At 35.3% G+C, this 8110-nt stretch overlaps 1 pseudogene; it reads left to right on the top strand.

Annotated features, from left to right (window-relative positions):
• Positions 1–243: 243 nt before the first annotated feature.
• LOC116123002 lies at positions 244–4533 on the top strand (annotated as a pseudogene).
• The last annotated feature ends 3577 nt before the right edge of the window (positions 4534–8110 follow it).

The raw sequence follows: 8110 nt of genomic DNA, 5'->3' as shown, positions 1-8110 counted from the left end.
TTCAAACGTCAGCTAATGACATAATAAATGGTCAATTTAATCGCGAGAAACACTATTGTATATTTCAAAGAATATCATAAATGCGTAATGCATGAATGATTTGATGTTATAGCAAACATGTTTATCAAGCACGTGCTTCTTTTCATGAACCTTAAAAGCTCCACTATATATATCGATGGCTCCTCAAGGCCAAGATTCAACTCTCTCTCTCTCTCTCTCTCTCTCTCTCTCTCTCTCTCTCTCTCTCACCCACCATGGCTTCCTCTTCTTCTCTTCCTCATTCTAACCCAGAAACAATGAAAGCATTAGAAGTAGAAGCCATTCATAAACCAGTGCCTAGTAATATTAAAAACATAAAAGGAACTTCAATTGATGTTGCAGATGGTGTTTTCTTAACTTGGAAAGATTTGTGGGTAAATGTTTCCAATGGAAAAAAAGACAGCCGAGCACTCCTCCAGGGTGTTACTGGTTACACTCGCCCTGGAGAGCTCTTGGCAATAATGGGTCCTTCTGGTTGTGGCAAGTCTACTCTTCTTGATGCGGTAGCAGGTAACGATCATTATTTTATAATAAAAATACTTTGCAAATCAATTTTTTAGACTATATAAAAATCTTGATTTATGATTATTTTATTTATTTGATTAANAGAGTTACTTTGGGGGCCTTCTAATAATATAAGCATATATTAAAAAAAATTATTTCAAATTTATTTTCTTGCTTTTTGAGATGCAAAATCACTAGGAGAAGTGCATGACGATCGGCAGCTTAACGGGTTCAGGTTTGCAGGGGGGTTTGGAGTGCAAATGTTGGAGAAGCGATGAGTGGTGAAATAGGTAATTTCCAATGCCTGGATTGGCCAGAAAAGGCATGAGAAATCGTAACCCAAAAGGTATCGGTGGCTGGTGATTGACAGAGTAAACAGATGAGGTATGATAGGGATTTTGGTGAGAGGGTTAGGGGGAGGAAGATGGTGATGTCGGGGAAGACCAACAACACTGGGTACATGCTGAAAAGGTCGTAATGGTTGTCGTGTGCGGTGGAGTTGGGTTATGAGATTCATAAAAAAAAGGTCAAATCGAGGGCTATCAAGGTTAGAAAAACACTTGAGAAATGATAAAGTGATGATTCTGGTCAATTTAGGTGAGAAAATTGATCGGAATCAGCTCCAAACGACTGGCGGCAGAAGAGGGGTGGAGATGATTTATGTAAATGTCAAATTTTGAGATGCAATTGGGGTAGAGTAATTTGATACATGTAAATGACTATTTTAGCTTTTTATTGTTTAAAGAAATTCAATGTGTTAATTTAGGGGTGTAAATTGGAATAATTAAAACTAGAGGTATAAACTTGCTATTTTGTCAAACTTTGGGTGGGAATATATGTAAAAAATTTATAATAAATTTGAGTCTTTTTGGCCTTTTTTTTTTTTTTCTCTGTCCCTTGGACTGGATAAAAAATCATACACCAATTTTCGTTTTTAAATATATTAAAAAACAATTATAAAAAATTTGAGCCCCTATTTTTGGGGGCCCTAGGCAGGTGCCTCACCTGCCTACCCCTTGAGCCGGGCCTGCCTCACAGGGTCGGTTTCAGTTCCTAAAGTGGTGGAGCANTATAGTTTTCCACATCATATGTTTTATCATCTACATAATAAGAATTCTAAATAAGTTTATGGAAAAATTAAAAGACAAATTTAGAAGTGACGTATTATTGATCATTCATTCATATATATATATATATATACATATGTAATCCCTTTCCAAAGTTTGAGGCTAATAATAATAGACACTGCACCTGTTTTTTAATTTTCTTTCAATATACTGTTTTTATTTTTTGAGATTTAGAAGGATGAATGAAAAACAAAACAATGCCTTGCAACAGTTTTAAACGAAAATTTTAAATTTTTCATAAAAAGCATAATTGAAATCTATGTTATTGCAGGAAGACTAGAATCGAACAAAAGGCAAACCGGAGAAATTCTAATCAATGGGCGTAAACAAGCGCTAGCATATGGAACCTCGGTATGGCAGAAAAACAAAATAAATTCTTTCTAATTTACAAAGATTTTTAATGTTACTTGAATGATGCTTATATTATTAATGTATTGGGTGAAATTTGTTAATGGTATATATAATGGTATCCGACACATATAAATCAATTTTGTTACTAAATTTCCTTTTGATATATAAACGCATTATTTGTCTTTCTCAAGAATTTTTTGAAATTTAAATTATCAAAATTATTTTTTCCTGAAAATGAATCGAATTTTCGTAGCGTACATACATTCTATATAAAGGATAGTATTTTCGTCATTCACGTTCTAATAGTGTTTTTTTTTTTTTCCCTGCAAATTATGTGATTAGGCTTATGTGACACAAGACGATACTTTGATGACAACTCTAACAGTAAGAGAAGCCGTGTACTACTCAGCGCAGCTTCAATTGCCGGACACAATGTCAATTTCGGAGAAGAAAGAAAGAGCAGAAATGACAATAAGAGAAATGGGACTGCAAGATGCCATGAACACAAGGATCGGAGGGTGGGGTGCTAAAGGACTCAGTGGTGGCCAGAAGAGAAGAGTTAGCATTTGCATTGAGATTTTAACTCGTCCCAAGCTTCTTTTTCTTGATGAACCAACCAGTGGACTCGACAGTGCAGCTTCATATTATGTAATGAGTAGGATTGCGAAACTTGATCGAAGAGACGGAGTTAGAAGAACTATTATAGCTTCTATACATCAGCCTAGCACTGAAGTGTTTCAGCTTTTCCATAATCTTTGCCTTCTGTCTTTGGGTAGAACGGTGTATTTTGGTCCTGCTTCAGCGACAAATGAGGTTATTATTAAGAGCTTTGATGTTCTTTTTCTTTAATTTTCATTGATCTATTTATACTTGTTTAGCTTTCATTGGGTCTGTTGAATTAATTGTTCTCATTTCAATTTCGACGTAGGTTTTGCTTTAAATGGTTTCTCTGCCCAACGCTCCAGAATCCATCTGATCATTTTCTGAAAACCATTAACAGGATTTCCAAAAGGTAAGATTTTTCTGCCTCTCCAATATGGGGTCAGTAAAACTACTAATATTCGGAACGATTAATATGAAAGTTTCGTACTGATAACGATGTTTACAGGTCTTGATATATTTAGCAATGGGTTAGAATTCATTGAATTCAAGTTACTTTTGATTGTGAGCCTCGGTATTAATATAGTTTCGTTATCAACAGGATATTGAAGAAGGTTTAGATGATGGAATATTACCCAAGAAGAAGCAATTGATATTCTTATAAAGTCTTATAAATCATCTGGTACTTATGAGCAAGTTCGAAGCCAGGTTGCCCAAATATGTAATCAGGTACATAAGCGAGAAATGAAGATTTTTATTTCACAGGTTGTTATTCTTTAGAAAATATTAGCGATTGACTACTAACACGACGTGGACATTATTAGGATGTGGTGCATTGGAGAAGAAGAGAAGGCATGCTAGCTTCCTAACTCAGTGCAACGTACTCACAAGACGATCTTTTGTGAACATGTATCGTGATCTAGGCTATATTGGTTGCGCCTGGCTGTGTAGTGGCATTGGCTATAGGTCTTGCCACTGTGTTTAGTAATCTAGGCACGAGTGATAGTTCAATTCAGGTAAGAGAAGCAGATTAATATATGTTTTTGCAAACTTATATTGATTAAGTGTTCTTTCAGGCGAGGGCTTCAATACTCATGTTTGTAGCTTCTTTTTAAACATTCTGACCATGGGGGATTCCTTCTTTTGTGGAGGAAATGAAGGTATTTCTATCGCATAAGATGCTTCCATTTTTTCAAATTAATATATCACACTAATGTTGTGTTGTAAAAATCTCTTTCCTCATGAATTGATCCAGGTATTTGAACGAGAAAGACTAAACGGGCACTACAGTGTCACCGCATTTGTTGTTAGCAACACATTCTCAGCGCTACCAACTTGGTGCTATCAGTGATTCCAGGAGGCATAGTGTTACTACCTCCAGGACTTCACAAAGGATACCAACACTACTATATTCATTTCTTTACGTTTGCTTGTATGATGTTGGTCGAGAGCCTAATGATGACGTTTGCAAGCCTGTGCCCAATTTCTTAATGGGTATAATAACAGGAGCAGGCATTCAGGGCTTATGATTTTAGGTGGTGGATTCTTTCGATTACCAGATGATCTTCCTAAACTATTCTGGAAGTACCCGCTATATGAAATTGCTTTTCATAAATATGCTTATCAAGGATTGTTTAAAAATGAGTTTGAAGGTCTGAATTTCCTAACGTCTAACTGGAGAGCTTTTTGAGAGAGCGATGGCAAGTAGAAATGGGCACTCTAAGTGGGTTGATCTTGCCGTCTTATTTGGTATGGTAATCTTGTATCGACTCTATTCTTGACTATTATCAAGAAACTGAGGGATCAAGCCTATTTTCAGGCTCTAATGTCTACTCCTGCGAAGCAAACAAGGCAAATCATGGGAAATCCCAATGCCACACCTTTTTTTACAACAAGAGAAGGTGTAATATGATGTCAGAATCATTCGCCGAAGGCCATGACCAATAAAACTTTAGTTAAGAAAGATGGGGTAAATCTTACCAGCTTTTCGGTTTTAGATCTTAGCGTATTAGCTTGTTAGGAGATGATGAGTTTCGTTTCACACTAGTTTTTCAGTTTCCAGATCTTATTGTATTGTTTGAAAGTGTATCAGTAATTAGTAGTTGGCTATTCTTGCTAGAATTTTAAACATTCCAAGATTTAGCAAATCATGTTATCTAAAAATATTAACAAAACATAAAGTCATATCTGAATTCATATAGATCACAATGAACAATATTATGTTACTAAATTTGGAAAAATTAACCCATTAACAAATAGTGATTACTAACAAAATGGGTGTGATACAAAGTATTCTTGTATATTTGGCTTAATCATATTTGATCTGATTTTCTTATAAAAGTTAAGGATGAATATACTAGTTCAGGAAATGTGAAAAAAAATAAAACGAACTCTTACTTGGACAACATAATACATTCCTTTAGTTTCGATAGTATATATATATATATATATATTATATATATATATAGATATATAGAGAGAGAGAGAGAGAGGAGAGAGAGAGGAGAGGGGGGAGGACATACACACGATAAGTCCGACATGTGTTATAGTGAAGGATTAAAATGACCTTTAAAGCACCAAAGATCACTTTTCAACTATATGTAGAAATTTTAGTTATATTGTGACTTAGGGTCTCTTCTAGTGCAGTGTGTGAGTGTGAACAATTGAGCAAGCAAGTATAAACAAGTATAAAATAAATGGCAAGGTAAAGAGAGAAGGGAAAAGAGATGTAAACACAAGTGATATATAGTGGTTCGGGCCCCATCCAGCCTATGCTATATGTTATGAAACAAAAGTAAAATTTGAAATGAATTCAAAGTCAAAATGCATTGCACCTTGGAAGCGAGAAGAAGATTACTTGTATTGGTGTAAGGAGTTCAACAATCCAATTTGCATAGATCTACATTCCGTCTAAACATGTAATTGGTCCTTCTCAATGGCTTTAAAAATATTGAACCCTCATGTGTTTGATGTACCAAAACTAATCAAAAAGTTGATTGATTTCTAACAAACATGCTTAGGTATGATAAATAATCATAACCTAAAAAAAATGCAGTTTTTTTTTTGGAATGACCGTGCAGGATAAAGGAAGCACAACAACATTCTTTCTAACCGTGCATGCTTCTGTTCAAAATAAAGCCAAGTCGCTCACACCGACACATCCAAGCAACCTACTCCATCCAAGTTAAAATCAAAGATCTATAATTCAAATAGTCGCGCCTTTGACGAATCTTGGAAGTCAAGCCTAAAGATCAAGTTGAAATTCATATGTTTGAAGTGGTACAACCATCTTATGGTGGTAAAAGATTCTGAAAACTATTCTTTCAATGAATTACAATGTGCATTTGAGTCATTAATGAAAGAACTTGAAAAAACAAGAATTTGATGATTTGGAAATATATTGTGGTGTTTTGCAAAATGAAAATCTTGATTTGAAAAATGAGCATGAAAAACTTTTGAGCTTTCATGAAAAGCTTTTAACTGAAGATAAGCAACGCAAAGTGATTTTGATTATGTTGCATATGATAAAATCATTTTGACTAAAGAAATTGATGCTTGCTTCACAATAATGTAGTTTCGAAAATGAAGGTTTAGGTTAGAACATATTTTTAAATGAACAACCTTCTAACATAATACATGAACCATTAAATGAACCAAAAGAACTTTTAGGAAATGTGGTTTTTGCAAATATGTTGGTCAAAAAAGTCAAAGCTCTCAAAATTCAAATACTTCGCACTTTGAGAATCTTGGAAGTGAAGCATTGAAGATCAAGTTAAAGTTCATATGTCTGAAGTGGTACGACTGTTCTCCATGGTGGAATGAGCATTATACTCACAAATCGTTCTGTTTGAACAACATTGTTCCAGGTAGTCGGCATGCTACTAGATTTTTTATGGATTTTAAGGAGCCAATGGTCAGGCCATTCCTCGCGGTGGAATGACCATCACGGTGATGTACAAACATATTGCGATAATGGAACAACAATACCAGAAACCCTAAAATTGTATGAATTGACCGTTGGTGTTAGGAATGACCATTTGCGATAATGGAACGGTCATTCCTCATGTCTATAGGCTTTTCAGACAGACATTAAATGCAGCAACGGCTCTTTGCAAAAGAAGGAAAAGTCAAGCTTAAATAAGTACTTCAAAGCTTAGAAAATCAAGAGGAATATCATAGAGTCAAGTCATACAAAACATTCTCACTTAATCCCTTGAGTCAAAATCAATCAAAGCTTCACTCTCTTGTACTTATTTGTAAACCCTTGAGAGTATTGTTCTTATCGCATGTCAAGCCTAAGTTAGAGGCAATCTTTCTCACACTTTTTATCAAAAACTTTGTGGGTAAAATCTTGTAAATCTAAAGGTAAAATCCTATCAAAACTATTGTAAATGCGAAATTGTGTAAACTAGTGTAAAGGCGAAATCGATTCTAATGGAATTTCAAGGAGGTTGCCTTGAAAAAGTGGATCTAGGAGGCTTGTAGATAGAGTTTCAAACCACTATAAATCTCTGAGCATTTCTTCTGTCTTAACTCATTTATTACTCATCATATACTATAAAGCATCATTCTCATATACATATTTATTGCTACATTCACATGTACATCTCTCATTTAGCTTATTATTGATTATCCATATTGTTTGAATCAATCTCACCATTGTTATCATGGTCTCTTTGATACAACAAATGATTTTCAGTGCCAATGAATTCTCTATCATTAGCCAAAAATTGTGTGTCGATGAACAGTTTAACTACAAGTTTTATGCCTTCTTTGCTCTTACACTCAAGAATATCCTACAAGGTGTCACTTACATGCTCAGTTGTTACTGTGATAGTAAGAGATGGATTATGTGACAAAACTGGAGATCAAGGAAGTCACAAACTAAAGGCATGGGTGCACAATGTTGAAGCCTTGTGTCAAAAAACTGACCATTGGAGTTGCATGCACCAAATAAATGATTGAAGTTGCATTGCAACTAGGCGTGTACAGAAATCAGGTAGATTAAAACGACAAGTACCTGAGATGTTGGTTTCAATTCATACCCGAAACCGGTCCTTAAAGCAGAGCCGTCTCAAGAACATTTGTAACTCTAGGCAAGAGTTACTTTGGGGGCCTTCTAATAATATAAGCATATATTAAAAAAAATTATTTCAATTTATTTTCTTGCTTTTTGAGATGCAAAATCACTAGGAGAAGTGCATGACGATCGGCAGCTTAACGGGTTCAGGTTTGCAGGGGGGTTTGGAGTGCAAATGTTGGAGAAGCGATGAGTGGTGAAATAGGTAATTTCCAATGCCTGGATTGGCCAAGAAAAGGCATGAGAAATCGTAACCCAAAAGGTATCGGTGGCTGGTGATTGACAGAGTAAAGATGAGGTATGATAGGGATTTGGTGAGAGGGTTAGGGGGAGGAGATGGTGATGTCGGGGAAGACCAACAACACTGGGTACCGCTGAAAAGGTCGTAATGGTTGTCGTGTGCGGTGGA

Source organism: Pistacia vera, unplaced genomic scaffold (assembly GCF_008641045.1).
Source record: "Pistacia vera cultivar Batoury unplaced genomic scaffold, PisVer_v2 Contig1395, whole genome shotgun sequence".
In the NCBI taxonomy this organism is placed as follows: domain Eukaryota; kingdom Viridiplantae; phylum Streptophyta; class Magnoliopsida; order Sapindales; family Anacardiaceae; genus Pistacia; species Pistacia vera.
This window is presented reverse-complemented; position numbering and strand designations above follow the sequence as displayed.